Here is an 18,822-nt window from a genome sequence, read left to right as displayed (position 1 = left end):
AAACTATATTGAAGCATTGGATGGAAAGGACTTCAGTGCAGCCAGGAAGAAGGCGCTACTGTTGAGCACTTTGGGGAAAGAAGGGCAACATGCCTTTAAATTTTTGCCGACAGGGTAAAATGCGGAGGGTAGAGTAATCACCAATGTGTATTTAGAAGCAAAGGCACGGTTAAAAAAACAGTAATCAAAAGAGGTGAATATTGTCATGGCTAGACATAAGTTTTATACACAGCCACAAAGACAGGAAGAATCAGTTGATCAATTTGTTACTCGTCTGCGGGAATTGTCAATTAAGTGTAATTTTGGAAATATCAGAGATGAGATGATAAGAGATCAACTGATTGTGCAGTACAGGAATAAGAAGATGCAGGAAAAATTGTGGGCTGCAAAGAATCCTTCGCTTCAAAATGCAATTGATATTGCGAAGGTGGTAGAGGAGTCAAGTGCATGTACGAGGGAGATGGAGCGCAAGGAAAGTTTGAAGGAGAATGTATCTTGTCTAGAGCTCGTTGAAGGAGTTGCTGCGGTGGAAAGTAAAAAGAATAGTGAGAAGAGTGAGAGGGGTGGTAGGAAATATTATAGCGGTGTCTCCAATAATTCGGAACAGTTCAAGAGTATGGAGAGAATGTGTACGAGGTGTGGAAGCACTTACCACACGGCGGATTATAAGAAATGTTTTGCATTGGATAAAGAATGTAAAAAGTGGGGAGGAGAGGACACTTTTACAAGATGTGCAAGTTTGGAAACAAAGGGAAGGTGGCCGTTGTACATGATGAAAGTGTCTGTGTTAACTCGGATGGCGGTGTGGATGGAGCAAAGAAAATTCTGTGTGTGAGCGATGATGAATCTGATATGGAACCAGGAAGAAGGGTGAGAAAGCTGTGTTTGGGATTGTGGGGAAGGAAACAGAGTTAATGGTGGATTCTGGTTCATTTTGGACTATCATCCCGGAGTGCTTGTTTCGAGAGAAGTGGCCAGGGATCATTTTAGGACCATAGGACATGCATCCGAGTGGGTACCAGGGTGAGAGGATTGATATTATTGGGTACATGCTTACTGACATTATATTTAAGAGTAGATCTGTGAAGGGTAAGGTCTATGTGGCACAATATGGACCTCGGATTTTAGGGTGGGGACACCAATATGATCTTCATATAATAATAAATCCAAGGGTGAATGAGCAAGTGATGGTGGTAAATAAGATATCTACTGAGTCTATTGTCTATGGTATGTCGGAGTTGTTTAAAGAAGAGATTGGTGAATTAAAGGGATATGTGCACAAGATCATGCTAAAACCGGATGCTGTACCCTTGCAGCACAAGGTTAGGAAGGTACCAATAATAGCTAGGAGTGAGGTTAAGAAAATGTTGTGTGAAATGCTGGAGCAAGGTGTAATTGAGCAGATAGAGACTTCGAGATGGATTTCGCGAGGAGACGTGTGGCTGGTACCAAACTCATTCCTGCTTGGATGAAGGATTGCATTGGTTTGGCTAATTTGAGTGGGGCAAGCACGAGTGGTGGAGAAGTCACGTGTGGGAGGAACAACATTTCGGTTAATGACTTGGTGAAAGTGAAGCCTGGACGTTTTACTGGGGGTTTAACAAAATTAAGAGGTCCATTCAAAGTAAAATCTGTTCATAACAGGTTCATAACTTTGAGCAATGGAGAACATTGGAATCTCAGGAGAGTGGCCTTGTCCAAGAAGTTTAAACAACATGACGATGGTGGGATGGTTATAAAGGGGAAGGATGTTGTACGTGTTGACCCTGGTGTTGACGTCAACGCTTCTAATCGAAGGCTTAGGAGACCTCCTGCTTATTTGCAAGATTATTTCTGTGACGATGTATGATATTAGTTTGTTTTAATATTTTCCTTGTTCTTTTTTTTTCCTCTTGCTCAAACCATTTGTTGTAGGTGTTCTGCTTTGTGAATTTTAGTTTTTTTTTTCTTAATGGATGAGTGAAGGTAAGAGGATATGTTGTATTTGGCAAGAGGTTCTAAATAGAGGTTGAAAAGGGTGGGGGACTGTTGTATTCTCTGTGTACTTTCTCTTTAAACTATTGTTCCATTTAGATTCCTTGTTTGACGGTGTTCCATGTCTGGGCTTCTGTGGGTAGTTACCTGCTAGCCTTGATGGGGACACCAGCTTTTCTCTGTGGATCTTATTAAATCATTTATACATTTCATTTACATCTTTATGGACCTCGTTACTTCCCCTACTACAGGGACAACGTTGATTCTTGAGGGACTCCCACCGTGACCAAGGAGGGAGCGGACAGGTTGCCGTTGATTAGGAATCTCTGAGATCGGTTTCGGAGGTGGGAACTAAACCAGTCAAGGAAAAGGCCATCTAATCCCATCCTAAGTTTGAGGCGTTCAAGTAGCATCTCGTGGTTGACCGTGTCAAAGGCCGAGATAGATCCAGGAGGATTAGGAGACAGGCTTTGTCTTGGTCAAGGGCTTGTAGGGCATCATCAACGATGTGGAGCATGGTGGTTTCCGTGCTGTGTCCAGGTCAGAAACCAGATTGGCAGTCACCGAGTAGATGGAAGCTGTTAATGTGGTGACTTAGCTGCAGTTGCACACACTTCTGCAGCACTTTAGCCAAGAGAAGAATGTTGGAAATCGGTCTAAAATTGTCTGGGGAGGCTGAATCCAGCGACAGCATTTTCAGAATGGGAAGGACTTGGCCCGCTTTCAGAGAGTCCGGAATTGATCCCTGCCGGAGAGAGGCGTTCATTATTGCAGTCCAGCTAGGAATAATGGATTGGGCGGCGGTTGCAAGACAGTTTGAAGGGAGCGGGTCATTGAAATGGTTGTTCGGGTTTAAGGAGGAAAGGATTTTGGCTACAGAGTCTTCGTCGTAGAGTGAGAAGTCGGTCCAGTGTGCTAGATTCTTAGGTGAGGACTGTGGAGGCGGAAGGTCAGGGGTTGGTAGAGAGAGTGAGGCAGCACTAAGTTCATTACCTAAGGTTTTGATTTTGTTTGCGAAAAACGAGGAGAATTCCTCAGATGAGATGAGAGACTTGGGGTTTTCTTTCACTGTTTTGGTCAATTTGTTCGATTGGTGTTTGACCAGCTCTGAAGAACTTTTTTTGAGTTGAGGATGTTCTTGTTGTATGTATTTCTGGCCTGGCGGAGTAGTTTTAGGTGAGCGGCCGAGGGGTGCTGTCTCCCGATTCTTTCGGCTTGTAGGAGGGCTCTCCTCTCGTTGTTGAGGGAACCAGTGAACCATGGGTTTCTATCTTTGACTTGAGTTCTTTTTAGTTTAAGAGGGGCTAAGTCATCCAGAATGCTTAACATCGTTGCAGAGTAGTGATCATTGAGGCCACTGACCGATGTGATATGTGGGGGGGGGTCGGATTTGCAGCGGATCTCAAGTTCCTTGTGGTCCATGTTCTTTGTGTCTCTGACCCAACTTTTAGGAAGCACCGGTTGTGGTGTTCTTATCTTGTGGGTGCCAGGTAGAAGGAAGGCGATGGCGTGGTGGTCAAACCAGTCACAGGGGTCTATAGAGATAAGCTTGATGGTTGCCTCCTTATAGATAATCTAGTCAAGAGTGTCCCCTTTCGAATGGGTTGGGAGTGAGCAAGCTTGAGTTAGAGCTTGATCGGCCAGGAGGTCTTTAATGGCGTTGACATGAGGATCCTAGAGATCGTTCCAGTGCAGGTTAAAATCTCCGAGAAAATGTCTTTGGTGTTGGAGGAGCTCTTAGCTGTGATAATTTCTATGAGGTGGTCAGTGAAAGGGTCGTTCATGCCTGCTGGGTGGTAAAAGATGTGCAGGTTTCATAGCTGGGTGTTGTTGCTGAGTTCCTGGTACTCTTGGCTATGTATAACTGGACTTTTCCTAAAACCTCTGGAACATGGGACTTGAAAGAGACCTCTGGAGGACCAGGACAAATCTGTCAAGCTGAGAGAAAGATTTGAGTATCTCTGCAGCAGTAAATGTATTTCAGATGGACCTTGAGAAGAAGGTGGCCAGCCTTGTGGGTCCCTTGTTCTTTTGGAGGAGTCTGAACCCTGAAAAATAGACTAAAAGGGTTGATTTCGAATTCAGCTGTCCGAACCAGTGGTGGAGGTGCGGTGATGATTGTGGACCACCGCACCAGTGGTCTGACCGTGATATTATAAGTAGGGCAGTGGGATCGTTTTGGGACCACTGCAAATACTAGGAAACCATGTTCCCTGCCGGTGGTGAAGCGGTCTGGGGCAGCAATAGTCTCGGTAAAAGTGAACATCAACCCCATATTACTAGTCAGACCATTCTCTTATTAATTAACTCACCTGTACCCACTACGAGCTGTCAACCCAAAATACCAAATATTTGGATTAGAGACTTAAAAACTTAAAAGAAGATGGACTAGCCTCAGAATTCAAATTCAAATGTCAACTCTTGCACTCCTTCTCTGACACCAATGCCCTTATCTACTGATATGCTATGACAGATATAGTAGATGTGCTAGCTCCTATCCTGAATGGAGGAAATACTAAAATTCCAGTGACAGGATTCTTGAAAAAAACTAAACAAAGGGTATAACACTGGGGCATGATCAAAGAAGATGGAGGAAAAACTCATCAACTACTAGCCTGGCTTCACTGAAATCAAAAAGAATAATCTACAAACAATCTACAAACAAAACATTTTCAAAACTAAATTTTGATTAATTGGAAATGAACCAGACCGGGTAAAGAACCAACCCAAAAAGCTTTTTGAGATAGCCAACTCCACAATAGAAAATTCTATCAAAATAAAATGCAAATAATTCTGCAAATGTGTCCAGGACAAAAGAAAGAACAATCACTAGACAACTTGCTTTATGCTCAACACAGCTTTAAATTGACCTGAAATCAGAAAAGGAGAGTTATTTTCAAGATCAGCAAACCCTGTCCCTACTCCTCCATTTGGCAACCTAAAACGTTCTCCATTGTGAAACAAAGCAAGGAATTGATAGCCTCAACCTCACTCAATATCATTAAATCATCTCTGTCCAAAAAATCATCTCGGAGACACTCAAAGTTGTTCAAGTCTCTCTGTTATTAATAAAAACAGAGATCTTGCAAGAAGACCCAAACGTCTTGCAAACCATAACAAACATTCCCTCCTTCCCTTCTTTGTTACAGTGTAAGAATGTTGTATTAAAAGGCAGCTTAGTTTTTCACATTGGAAAATGAGCTACTGTATGAGCTCCTGTCGGGCTTCCAAGCTTAGTGCAGCACAGAATGACTCTAAAGGTAATGAAACGCATCCTGTGCATCTTAGACTAAAGAGTATATTGCCTTCTACTCTTCCTGAATATGTAGGTAATCTTCTACACAACAAAGCATGACTTCCCTTCTTACTACTGTCAAGGCATTAGTAGTTTAGTGCACATCATATCTGGAAATCTGAGCCAACGCAGATCAATATATTTGTCTTTGACAAATCACCCCTGTGACAAGGAGTTCCCCCAGGCTCCTAATCCCTCCCACCCTTTCCAACATCTACATCATCCGGTTGTTTACATGTTGGAGCCTATCCAACACCAAGAATCAGCTATTATTCAGATGATAATCAGGTAGTCTAAAATGTAGAAAATCTATCTAAAAACTTTAACATGATCCAAGCTTGGTCCACTGCTGATCACTTGAAACTTACCTCAATAAAAATGGAATTGTCTTCATTTCACCCCCCCCTTCCCACATTCCCACAGCAGCATTCCAATAAAAGAATGTCTCAAAGATTTCCAATCCAAATATCATGCACTCTGTGAATTCACTTGGATTCTGCCTGGACACACACCTAAACCGGCAAGCACACGTCATAAATTCTGAAACATTAGCTCAACTATAACTCAGCTCTCTATTAGGAGTTGAAAGAAATTCCAGAACAAAACATTAAAGAAATCACATAGGTGCTTGTCCTCTCAAGACTTTACTATGGAAAGTCCATCCCAGGTGGAATTCTTAAACTCCACATGCTCTCATTAAAGCAGCACTACATGCATGCAGCTGTAATTTTGATGTCGGGCACAAGGACATTTTATCATATTTCCCCATCCTATCCTTGCTGACCTGGCTTTTAACTAAACCAGAACCAATTTGAAATTGACCTCCATAGACCACAGAAAATTGTTTGAGGCACTCATAGCTATTTTGAAATTGCCTCCTTTGAGTTATTTATAAGAAAGCAAACCTCTCATGTTGGATCACCACCTAATGTTTCTGTTCCCAAAAGTTGTGAGTTCCTCAGATACAGTCTGCTGCCTTTCGCTACTGAAATATTTTGCCTTTCAGAAAAAAGATCAAGGGGGAAATTTGTATTTTGATGAAAGGAGTTTACCCAGTCATAGCGATGGAGTGACAGCCAAATTTAGAAATGACCACCAAGCTGGTGTTTATTCTGAAGCACTGGCAGGAACAGCTGTAACAGCAGTTTCTGCCAATGCTTTTTCAAAGCTTGATGAACAGGTTCATCGAGTCGACATAGCTGTCTTTAAAACCTATATATTTTGTTACTTGCGAAACAGAAAGTCTGGAAGCAGGGAGCTATCTCCAATGACAAGGAAGTAATTGTTTGTTTTTTACTGTCCGTTACCACATGTGTTTTCCTGGAGTTGACAGGCCGTAAAAAAGCCTTTCTGTCCGCCCATCTAAATCAGGCAGGCGGTCATATGGCATTTCCCTGTTGTGAAGGAATATGCTTCCTTCCAATATATATTTCAGGCTGTGAGTGCCAAGGTAAAATCAGGCCAAATCTGGTTGGTGTATACTAGCCAGGCTCCATTGCTGTCAACCTCAAATTACACCTAGTTTCCTGCTTCCCATCTGTATTGACTACCATTGGCACTTTGTGCTTTTTGCCACTATTTTTCTTAAAAATGTAATAATTCATATCTCAGGTTCCCCTTATTGGATTTCTATCACTTTTATGTAAATGTACTTATTAAAGGTTACTCTATTCTTCTAATTGGATTTGGGGCTTTTAGATCTTGGTGTTGTGACTATATAACTCTTTTGTTTCTGCAAACACACTTTACACATTGTCCTAAGTAAAACCTATCTGCTCTATGCAGTAACTATCATGAGATTGAGATCAGGTTAATTTAGTGACTTTGAGGGGGCATCCTATAAATAGTTGTGATTATTTCCTGAGTTGGAAAGCCACCCACCACAAATATTAACCCAATTACTTAGGCTGGAAGCCACCTTCCCCATTGTAAAGAATAATGATAGTATAATTTCGGAAAGTGAGGTCACTGTTTGCCTTGTCAAAACTTTGACAGAGTTTATTGAACATTATGCACCGGTAATAGCTTCTGTGACTAAAACCAGGTCAGATCCCACCTCAGGTCCGGATTTAGTTTCTGCTATCCAAACAGGATATTCATTTTTCAGATTAGAATAAATACTGAAGCGGGGAGGGGTTTTGCAATTATACACGGCAACCAGATGGCAGCAAAATTTTTGCAGGTGTTCTCCAATGCTTGTGAGGCATTTTCTTTTAGCATAGATATATCTAAGAATAAGTCATTCAAAGGGATGGGAATGTACCACCCCCTTGGTTCGAGAACCACCTTTGTTCAATCATTGAGTACTCTGATGGAATCTTTTCTTTTTCATCTAATTTCACCCTACTAGGGGATTTTATCTTTAATTCAGAAGCATAAACAGGTGGGGACATTAACCATTTAGTTGAAACTTTGATGAGCCTGGGTCTTCCCCAGTTAGATGGGATTTTTTCTAATAACCCCCTATTGACAGATATAACCATCCTGCCATTGACTTGGTCATATCATAAGGCGGTTATATTCTTGCTGAGGGTACTGGTTAGACCATACCCCAGCAGCATCTCATGACATACCTCAGAAACTCTGGCCTGACACAAAATTGAAGCAGCTAAGATACAGTAGATTTTACTGGAAACCCAACCAGAACACACAAGTGATATTGACTTCTCAGTGTGAAACTACACTAATTGGGTTGACTCTGCGGTGGACCAACTAGCTCCTTAAGAATCACTTAGTCCCTATAGAAACAAACCCTCCGCTATGTAGTTTACTGATAAACTAAGATCACTAAAACAGCTCGACAAGGACAAAAAATTGAGAAAAATTGCGTCATAAATGAGAGAGAGAAATACAAGCAAAATATCAGGGATTATAAGGTGATGATACAAGCAGAGAAATAAACCTACTTCCTTGATAAAATTGAATCAGCCACAAACTCAGCTCACACACTTTTCCAGAAGTCAACACCCTAGCTTACTTAGATTACAAAAACATATCAGGTAGTGATCAATTCTTTTGTGATAAACAGATTAATTAACTAAAGTTGGAGACGTTTACTATTCATTTTTCTTAAAAAGCATCTAGTTTAAGTCATCACTAATGATGGGACACTCTCAAAAACAACAGAGACATTAAATGAATTCACACATCTTACTGTTGAGCAGGTACTTAAACTAATAGAACCAGTAAAAGAGGGCTCCCCATCTGACCCCTGTCCTCTAGCACTAATACATTTTTGCCCAGAGACGATTTCTCCTCATCTTATTAACATCTTCAATAAGATGTTTAGATCTGGATATTTTCCTAAACCTTGGAAAAAAGCCTCCATTCTACCCTTAAAAAAGAAATCTGCGCCTGGTCTTCAGGAATCAGGAATCCAGTAGCTATTGCCCCATTTCTTGACCTTTGTTTCCTGATGAAAGTGTTGATAAAGCTATGAATCTGGAACTATCATCTTTTTTAAACAACAACCATCTCCTAGATTCATCTTAGTTCAGTTTCAGAAGTAGCCATAGTACTGAATGGGCACTGATTGTGACCTCGGAGGAAATTAGGGCAATACTGGACAGGCGCAGGAATACCACACTTATCCTACTTGATTTATTGGCTGCTTTCAGAATGGTAAACAAAACTGTGCTCCTGGATCCCCATCTTAAACACCTTCTCTCAGACAGAGAACAATCTGTTGCCCTCAATGGGTTTCTATTTACCACTTTTTCGCTTCCTAGTGGAGCTCTATCTTTTTCTATTTGCTGTTTATTCTGTCTTTTTCTGATTTGTTGTTCTGACTTTGTCTTTTTGCCTATTTCTCTGATTGCCTCTATTTTTTCCTTGCCTTTTTACTTCTTCCTTCCGCTGCTGCCCCCACATCCTCTACCCACCAGCATGTTCCCGATCCCTCCTCCTGCCTCCCAGCTGCTCTCCCTCCCCCGACACCTACTTAATGGCTGCCACTGCATGACAAGGTGAGCAAGACCTCTGTCCACCTGGTCAGGGTAACTGGTCTCCCCTTGCACAGCTCTGTCACTAAGGCACTGCCCTCAGTGCCTTCTAATGACCCAGGTAGGTGTTCGAGGCCCTCCTTTACCTACAGGCTTCTGCCTGCACCTCTTGTGGCCCAATGGAAGAGCCTGCTCTTCTGCCTGTCTGCTCTGCCAGCCTTTTTCTATTTGCTGTTTATTCTGTTTTGCTTTCTGGCATTGACTTTTTGCCTGTATATCTGTTTGGCTCTGTTTTTTCCTTGCCTTTTACCTTCTTCCCGCCACTGCTGCCCCAATTAACCCTCCCCTGTGCATGTTCCAGCTCCTGCCTGCCAGCTGCTCTCCCTCTCTCGACCCCTACTCAATGGCAGCCACTGCAGGACAAGGTGAGCAAGACTTCCGACCTCTTTGTTAGGGTAAGTACTCTCCCCTCTTGTAGCTTCGTCTTTAAGGCTCTGCCCCAAGAACCTTCTGGTGACCCAGGTAGGTGCTTGAGACCAGCCTCCACCTGCAGGCTATTGACTGCGCCTCATCCCTGGTGGTCCAGTGGAAGAGCCTGCTCTTCTGCCGTTCCGCTCTGTCAGCCTATTTCTATGATCCTAGTGGGCTTTCAATGGCTCCTCGGTATTTAGCTGGACATTTTGTCATTTGAAAGCAAGACGAGAGCGAGACTTTGTCCTGTTGACAATAGGCAACACGCATCGGGAGATCCACTACCCCAGATGACTAATGTCCAGCTAAATACAGAGGAGCCATTGAAAGCCAACTAGGAACGTTGATTGACAGTTCCATTCTATTACAAGTGCTCCCCACACAACCTTGTCCTGAAGAAGATCCCATACTGAGGAACTAAACTACCCTCCCAATAACATGGGTCAAAACGTAGACTACTACAGACTCTCAGACCCATAGGAATAGAACCAACCAATTCATATGTACCTATGTGTCATGAATATAGGGGAACTATGGACCAATATTAGGCTGTAAAGGTTCTACTGTATATAAATGCAAATGTGTCTATGTCACTATAGCTTTACCCTGTCCCTCACTCATCCAATCACCCCCATTACCCCAAAAACCTTTTTTCTCCTTATCACATTGTGAGCACTGTTAATAATACATGTACTAGAAATATACCTAAGTGGTTTTTTGAATAACATTAATGCTTTGAACTATAAGAGCATCTAATGAATGTTTCTCTTATGGAATTAAGAATTCAAAATCTTTTTTTCTGTTAAATAGAATTTAAACTATTTTGTGGTGATTCGTCTATCTTTATATGTTTTAATCTGAACTACCACAACCCTTTTCTTGAACGTAGTGCTATTATGACCCAGGTCGCGTAGTTTTATGGGTTAACCCCGTTAAAACTCAACACAACGTATGCTCCCTGCACAGTCACTCAGTAGAAGTTTGGGACCTCCTCAACACTCACTTACCCAACATCACCTGCCTCACAGAGACCTGAACCAATGCCAGCTCCACTCCTGACATCGTAATCGCTATCCCCGATGGATACAAGATCCTAAGGAAAGACCACCCCAGAGTAGGCCTTGCCATCGTTCACAAAAGCTCGTTCCGACTGACAAACTCCAACTCGGCCGAAGCTTCGCCCCCCCATGGAACACATTCACTTACAGATCCAGCCTAACCCCAGAATGACACTCTGCGGAGCACTCACCTACATACCGCCCAGACCGTGCTCTCCGTTCACCAATGCCATTGCAGATTACATTGCTCCCTATGCCCTAGCCTCCACAGACTTCTTACTTCTCGAAGACCTGAACTTCCACCTAGATAACATCAGTGACCCCAGCACCACCACCCTCCTAGGGAATCTCGCTAACATTGGACTGAAGCAACTCGTCTGCACCCCACCCACACCATCTTCGCTGTAGGAAACAACATTTGCTTCAGTCGCACCACTCAACCTCTCTGGACAGACCACCACTGCGTCCATTTATCCTTCTCAAAACCCACCAGACACAAGCTCACACCATGCCTCCCATGCAGAAACTGGAGCAAAATCACCGAAGAACACCTCACCTCTGCCCTAAGCTGCACTCCAGATGCCAACAGAGCAGCAAACAACCTTCACTAATGTATCGCCAACACTCTCACCCCCCTCCAGAACTCCACCAGACAACACAACATCAGCAAAACCACCCAGCTGACCCTCCCCACCTGAACCCTGTTGCTACAGAAGACACTGCAAAGACTGTGAAAAGCATCCACTCCGGAGCACTCACTAACCCCTGCCCAATGCACATCTTCCACAGGTCTGCAATCGTGACAGAATTATTACGTTCAATCAACTGACCCTTGAAACAGCCATGTTCCTCGGCGACTGGAAACTCATCAAAGTCAAACCCCTCCTCAAGAAACCCTCCGCAGACCCAACTTACCTAAACAAGCATTGGCATAGCCAATAGGTCTCGCTTGTGGGACCTTATAAGTATTTAGTTACAAGGATATTGTGCTGCAAAACAAAATACTTATAAGGTCCCACAAGCGAGACCTATTGGCTATGCCAATGCTTGTTTTTTAGTCCCAGCTCTCCCCGTTGAGCTGGAGGGCTTCGCCACCGTTTGGCTCCTCTGCCTAGAGCTCGACTCCCCCTCCCCTCTGCAGCTCCAGCCTCAGCTTGCACCGATGCAGGATGCAATTCCAGCCGGTATATGCTGACTCTGCCGGATACAATTGAGGACCCCTGGAAGCCGCGCTGGGCAGCTGCGCGCCTATCCTGTCGAAACTGCAGAGCGGCAAGAGAACACGGTGATCCTGAGGCCCCCACCACACAAGCCCCGTGTATGACAGAGGGGCTGACGCAGAAGCCCACAAGAGAGCGAGTCACATTTCAGACACCAGAGAGGAGTTAGCTTGTGGCGACACACGGACAGTAAGACAGGGACAGGCATAGATAGGTGGGAAAAGGCAAACAAAAGGAGGAGTGCTGCTACGGGCTGGGGAGGGGGAGGAGAAATGAAAGGAAAGGATGTGTTTGCGGGGAGAGAGAGGGGTGGTGCTGGTGTGGGAGGGGGGAGGTGCTGGTGTGGGAGGAGTGCTGCTACGGCAACTGCTATGGGCTGGGGAGGGGGAGGAGAAATGAAAGGAAAGGCTGTGTTTGCGGGGAGAGAGAGGGGAGGTGCTGGTGTGGGAGGGGGGAGGTGCTGGTGTGGGAGGAGTGCTGCTACGGCAAGGCTGTGTTTGCGGGGAGAGAGAGGGGAGGTGCTGGTGTGGGAGGGGGGAGTTGCTGGTGTGGGAGGAGTGCTGCTAGGGGAGGAGAAGCCCTGGCCGTGAATGCTCGTGCATATTCACGTGAACTGCAAGAAAACGCCGGGCTGAAAGCCCTTAGTTTGAAGAGGATTTTGCCGACATGAATTCTCGCTCCGCTCGATGCGCATGTGCGCATCGATAGGTCGCGAGACCTAAAAACTACAGGTCCATCTCTCTTCTCTGCTTCGCCACCAATCATCGAGAAAGTCAGCATCACCCAGCTAACGTACTTCATAGAAATCAACAACATCCTCGACTCCTCTCAATACAGATTCTACAGCAACCACAACACCGAGACCACCCTCATAGCCACCACTGATAACAGCCGCACCCTACTCGATCAAAGACACACTGCAGCCCTCATACTACTAGACATTTCAGCAGCCTTCAAAACATCTTCCACCGCAGACTAGCCACCAGACTCTACGATGCCAGTATCCAGGGGACTGGCTTAGACTAGATTTGATGTTTTCTCTCAGGCAGTACACAAAGAATAAGACTCCTGCCCTTCCTCTTAGAACCCACAGAGATCAGATGCAGAATACCCTAAGGATCCTCCCTCAGCTCCATGCTCCTCAATGTCTACATGGCCCCACTTGCAACCATCATCCAAAGCATGGACTCAAAATAGTATCAGACGCCAATGACACCCAGCACATCCTCTCCCTTACAAATGAACTCAACATCACCAGGCACAGTTTCCAAGATGAAATAAAGAACGTCACTTCCTGGATGAACAGCAGCTGCCTGAACCTCAACTTCAAGAAAACAGAAGTCTTCATCCTTGGGTCAAAATGGGACAACACCTGATGGACCGCCACCTCGGAAACCCACCCACCACTATTGACCACGCACGCTGCCTCGGGATCCTACTCAACTCTTGACTCACCATGAGCCACCAGATCAATCCCGTGTCCTCCACATGCTTCAACATCCTCGGCATACCCTGCAAGACCTTCCAATGGATCCGCCGACTCCAGGTAGACCATTACCCACGCACTCATCACCAGCAGTCTGGACTGCAGAAATGCGCTCAGCACCGGAATAAAAAAAACAGTCCTTCGCAAACTCCAGACTATCCAGAACACCGTAGCCAGACTCGTCCTCAACATCCCAAGACCTGACCACATCACCCAGCACCTCCACATTCTCCACTGGCTCCCCGTCAAAAAATGAATAATCTTCAAACTGCTCACATACGCCTACAAAGCCCTCCATAACACAGGACCCCAATGCCTCAACAACAGAATCTCCGTCCACGCCCCTAAGAGAAACCTGTCCTTCACTGACCTAACCACGGCCACCCACATCCACAGGGCCAGAACGAGTGGCAGATCCTTCTCCTACATCGTGACAAAGACCTAAAGGGAACTCCCCGTCAGCATCTGACGAATTCCGACACTGCTTCTATTCAGAAAGGACCTCAAAACCTGGCTCTTTGGACGTCCATGGAGTTGCCTGCACCCCTGCACACTCAGCGCCTTGAGACCCTCACTGGTGAGTAGTGCACTCTATAAACCCCTGATTGATTGTGTTCCCTAGAGTGTGTCGCTAAGCCCTATGCTTTTTTAATATATGTGTGTTGCCTCTAGCTAGTTTGATTAAGATGTTTGTTTTTTCTTTACTGTTTTATTCTGATGACAGGCAAATTGTTTTCTCCATTTCCAGTGATGTCCATGAGGTAGTCCATAGGTTCCATGACTGTAAGATAAAATTGGGCAATTGGATGGAAAACAATAGCCGTAAACTTAATTCTGGATAGAGCTCTTACTGTTTGGCAATGACACTTCCTTCTGGTCTCCCAGGTGGTGGCCACAAGACCCAGGATCGCTTCCAATGCCCATCAGGAAGGTAAGAATCCTAGGTATTATGGTTGATAACAAACTGACCTTTGCTGAACAGACTTCAGACTCTTCAGAATGCAGCAGCTTGTGTACTCCTAGGCATTCCCAAATTCCAGTTGGCATCCCAACCCTTATACAAGCTTCACTGGCTGCCAATCAAAAAGTATATTGTTTTCAGGCTCTGTGTATTACCCATAAGGATCGTTATGAGGTAGGCCCTGAATATCTCAAACAGAGTTTCAAATGGTACACTCAGATTAGGATGATCCACTCTACATTTACTGCAAATGTACTTGTTCCTAAATTATTCAAACGCTCATCGTGGGCTGGCAGAAGTTTTATCCACTGCACCGCCAAACTATGGAATAGCCTTCCATTGCTCTTGAAACTTCTGAATAATCTACAAATATGGCTGTTTTTAAACAAATACGGAGTCTTTATAGACCTATGATCCAGTTTGACAGTTGCCAGCACCAAGATGCCCATGGGCGTATGCACACTTTATAGGAATATATAACATACCATTGTCAGATTTTCCATTATACTCAAAATCATATAATGCTCTGCAAGGCCTACCTCAAGACAGCACCACCTCTATTTTCACAGATAAGCAGGGTATTGATGTGACCAGATGAGGTGATAGGGACAGGGGTAAGGAACAGTAGAGAAGGAGACCAGTAAAAACTATGAACCTTTTGAATGCGAAGGATGTGATGGACACGTCCTTCACACTGCCTCTCAAGTTATTATAAGGGCAGGACCAGCAATTTCTGACACTAGAGGCTGGAAACCCTTTGGTTATCATACCAGACGGATTTCTCATTTTGTTTTCTGCTTAGGTTGCTGAGAAAGAGATTCCCATGAAGGCTGAGGCTGGTTTTTTTCTTCTTGAAAGTAACCATCAGTATGCTGGCACTGACATATTGGACTCATTTCCTTTTCACTTCCATCAATACACCAATTTCAAGAAAAGGGTAAATTGAAAAAGGAAGAATATTCTGTATCCAGTGATATTTCTCCCTAGTGCATTACTGTTTGGGGATAAGCACAGAAAGGCAATCCCCAAGCAGAGATCTACCGGCTACGCAGCAGAGATTTCTTTTTGATTGGGGAGCAGCATCCCTGGCAATGGGCTAGTGCATCTCCCTCCCTGGGGCACAGCAGTCTCTCTGCCTGTTTTTTTGTATCCCTAATCTGTTCCTCAGAGGGACAGAAAGCCCACTAGATATCAGGGATTTCTTTCAATGTTGTAAAAAAGGAGTGGGGGGCCCACCCAAAAGTTTGGCTAAGCTCCCATCCCAAAATAGGCAACAAACGCTTTCTTCCCCGCCCGGGGGTCAGAAAGTGGGGCTTTACCCCTAGTCTGCACCAGGTGGGGCAGAAAGGCCACTGGTTACCAAGAAAAGGTTTGTATGGCATTAAAAAAGATGAGACCACCAAGTCATTGCACCATGCCCCCACTCCCCAAAGAGGCTAAACAGTCTTTCAGCCACCCATGTGGGTGAACTTTGGGGCATATACGTAAACAGCCCAGATGGGAGGGGAGCTGGGAACCTACTAAATACCAAAAATGTTTGTTTGAAAGAAGAAGCAATAGGGGAACCTGTTCAAACATCGGGCCAAGCCCCCTCCCCATAATGTGCCACACTGTGCCCCCTCCATGGGTGTAATGGCTTTTTAACCTCAATCTGTTCACCAGGGTGTAAAATGCCCATGAGACAGCAAGATACAAATAGGCCCTAAAAAAGGAAGGGGCACAGGAGCCTCCAGCGGTACCATGGCATGCCTCCATCCAAGAATGGGTGCAACAGTATTTCTACCCCTTAGTAGGAGAAGAGGTAGAAAGGCCATTAGAAACCTGGGATAAAATTCCACCAAAGCATTGTGTCATTCCCCAACCCGTCAACCGGCACAACCGCCATTCTATCTCTGCCGTGGCGGATGGTTAAGGGGTGCTTACTCTCCATCTGCCCTAGACAAGCCACTATTCATCAGGGATTTTTTTATTGAAGAAGGTAGGGTGTGACGTATCCAGGCACTGATCCACACCCCATCTCAAAACAGGCATATTATTCTTTGTGCCTGGTTTGAACCGGCAATCTGCCCCTCAGAGACATAGAAAGCTCACTAGACAACAGAGAACTATTCATATGACACCAGGTAAAAACGGCCCCAAAAAAGGGTTTGGGGCAGCCCACCCAGATATCAGGCCATGACTTAACACAAGAATGGGTAAAACCATCTTTCTGCCCCATCAGGGGGTAGATTTGGGTGTTTATTCCAATCTGATCTATGAGTGGCTAAAAGCCACTGGACAAAGCTGAAAAATGTGCCAAAAAACAGCAAGGTTTTGGAGGCCTGACCAGATAGTGGGCATAGCTCCCACCCCAAAATGGGAGTAACAGTGTTTTGCCCCCTGGGGAGAATTGGGGATTCATCATAAATCTTCCCCTGTTGGGCAAAAAGACCACTAAAACCAGGGAAGTTTGATTTTTGTGGGGGGAGTGGACTCACTAGGCATGGACTTCTGCTACCACCAATTGTGCAACAGTCTTTCCGCCTCTGCCCTGGCAGATGAATAAGGGGTGCTTATCCCCAATCGGTCCCTGGGACAAGATGCCCACTAGACACTAGGGATTTTTTTTAAATAAGAGAAGTCTTGGAGGCAGTCATTTCAGGCACCGGGCATACCCACACCACATGATTTTGCATCCCCTGTTTTTTTTCCTCATTCTGCCTCCTCATACCAGACAGGCCTCATGCCGTGCACCCACCCTAGAAAGGGCATATGGTGTTTATCCACTCCAGGGGTGGATTGGGGGAGTTTACCCACAATCTGCTCTCTGTGTGATGGAAAGCCCAGTAAACACAATAGAAATAATATGCCCGAAGATAAAAGAAGGGTTGTGATGCTGCCCACCCAGGCATCAGGTTGCACTCTCTCCCCAGAATGGGGCAACAGTCATGCTGCCTCCCTTTGGGCAGATTGGGTGTCGTTGCATCAATCTGCTCACCAGGGGAGACAGAAAACTCACTAGACACCAGAGGAAAAAAGGCCTAAAAAGAAAAGAAAAGTTAAAGGTGGCACACCCAGCCATTAGGATGTGTCCCCACTTGGGCCTCGGCAGCCTAATGGTTTTGTCAAGGAATCGTTGCAATATCTGCCAATAAACGTTTAAATAAAGCATGTATAACTTCTGATGAATTATTGGGGTCTTAACATCCAATCTGCCGTCGGGGGGGCATATGACATCACTCCACATCTGAAATGACATCATTGATGACAACAATAATGAAAAAGATAGCTGCCAAACAGGAGCGACTCAAGGAAGCCCCCAGATTCTGCATAACCAATCGGTAGTTATCCCTGTGTTTCCCCCACTATCTACCACCCCAGCTTAGAACATCACTTAAGTAAGATTCCCACGCTCTACTCACGTGCAATATCGATGACTTTCTCTCATCAGAGCATAGTCAGAAGACCAGCCGCCCCTAAAGGTCATCCTCCCCTGCCGCGAGGAACTACGAAACGTGGCAGAGCCAGAGAAATCTGACCCACAGAGACTCTTTGAGAGTCACAAGGGCATGCTCCAAGTCCAGTGAGTGTGCCGTTTTGAGCCTTCCTAACACCTGCATACCGACCGAGGGGGGAATCACATAGTTCACTGCTGATGCATCCGTAGTGCATGCTGGGCTCTCCCCCACTGACTCCCTAGGGGCTCTCGAAAACACGAGGCCCAGAAACGCTCTTGGGCCTTGTCACTACTGCAGCAGACAGGGAGCTGAGTTCCAGCCGAGACTGCAGAGACTGCTGAGATGATCCCGGCTGTCTGCTGTGCTCCCCCGCCCCCTGAGAGACAAACAGCAGGGAGGCAGAGCACATTGTCTGTGCCTCATTTCGTAAGGGACATTGAGCTACCACTCCTCTCCTTCTTTCCTTCCAGATTCAGCATGCGCTCCCACAGCAATAAAGCATGTTGCACTGCTACCATAAAACTGCAAGAACCACCAATGGAGCCAAAGGAGTACTCTTACCGATCTGCTTTTGTTGCACTACCCCCTTTTTCCTTTGCCATTTTCTTAATTTTTCTGATCTGCCCAGGACCAAATGGCCGAACTCTGAGCTAGCCCTCAGGCAATCGCAAGAGAAAAAGGACCAACACTTAGAAAATAAAAAGGAAAAGAGGACTGCCAGCCTAGGCTGGAAACGAAAAGAGGACTAGAGTGGTGGCTATGTGCAAAGAGAGGCCATATTGAAACAACTGCCAATAGATTGTCCAGAATTTATTGGAGAGTCTGCTGCATTATCCTTAGCAATTTTTAGAAAGCCTATTAGTTTCTTGTATCTTTTGCATTCAGACCACTTTTTTGAGAAGACAGATTGGAAAGGCAAGGGTAAAGAAATATATATAAAATAGGTGAAAGAGCATTCCCCAATATGGCAGGATCATGT

General features: G+C 45.1%; 1 long non-coding RNA gene across 1 annotated transcript in view; it reads right to left on the bottom strand.

Annotated features, from left to right (window-relative positions):
- The window catches only part of LOC144770107 (uncharacterized), a 206,656-nt gene extending 188,152 nt beyond the window's left edge, over positions 1–18,504 (bottom strand). Inside the window, exon 1 of the long non-coding RNA XR_013598797.1 lies at positions 18,405–18,504. This is a non-coding gene — a long non-coding RNA (uncharacterized LOC144770107). The remainder of the gene's footprint in view (positions 1–18,404) is intronic.
- Positions 18,505–18,822: the final 318 nt, after the last annotated feature.

Source organism: Lissotriton helveticus, chromosome 1_1 (genome assembly GCF_964261635.1).
Source record: "Lissotriton helveticus chromosome 1_1, aLisHel1.1, whole genome shotgun sequence".
Taxonomy (NCBI): domain Eukaryota; kingdom Metazoa; phylum Chordata; class Amphibia; order Caudata; family Salamandridae; genus Lissotriton; species Lissotriton helveticus.
The sequence above is the reverse complement of the archived record's forward strand: the minus strand, read 5'-3'. Positions and strand labels throughout refer to the sequence as shown.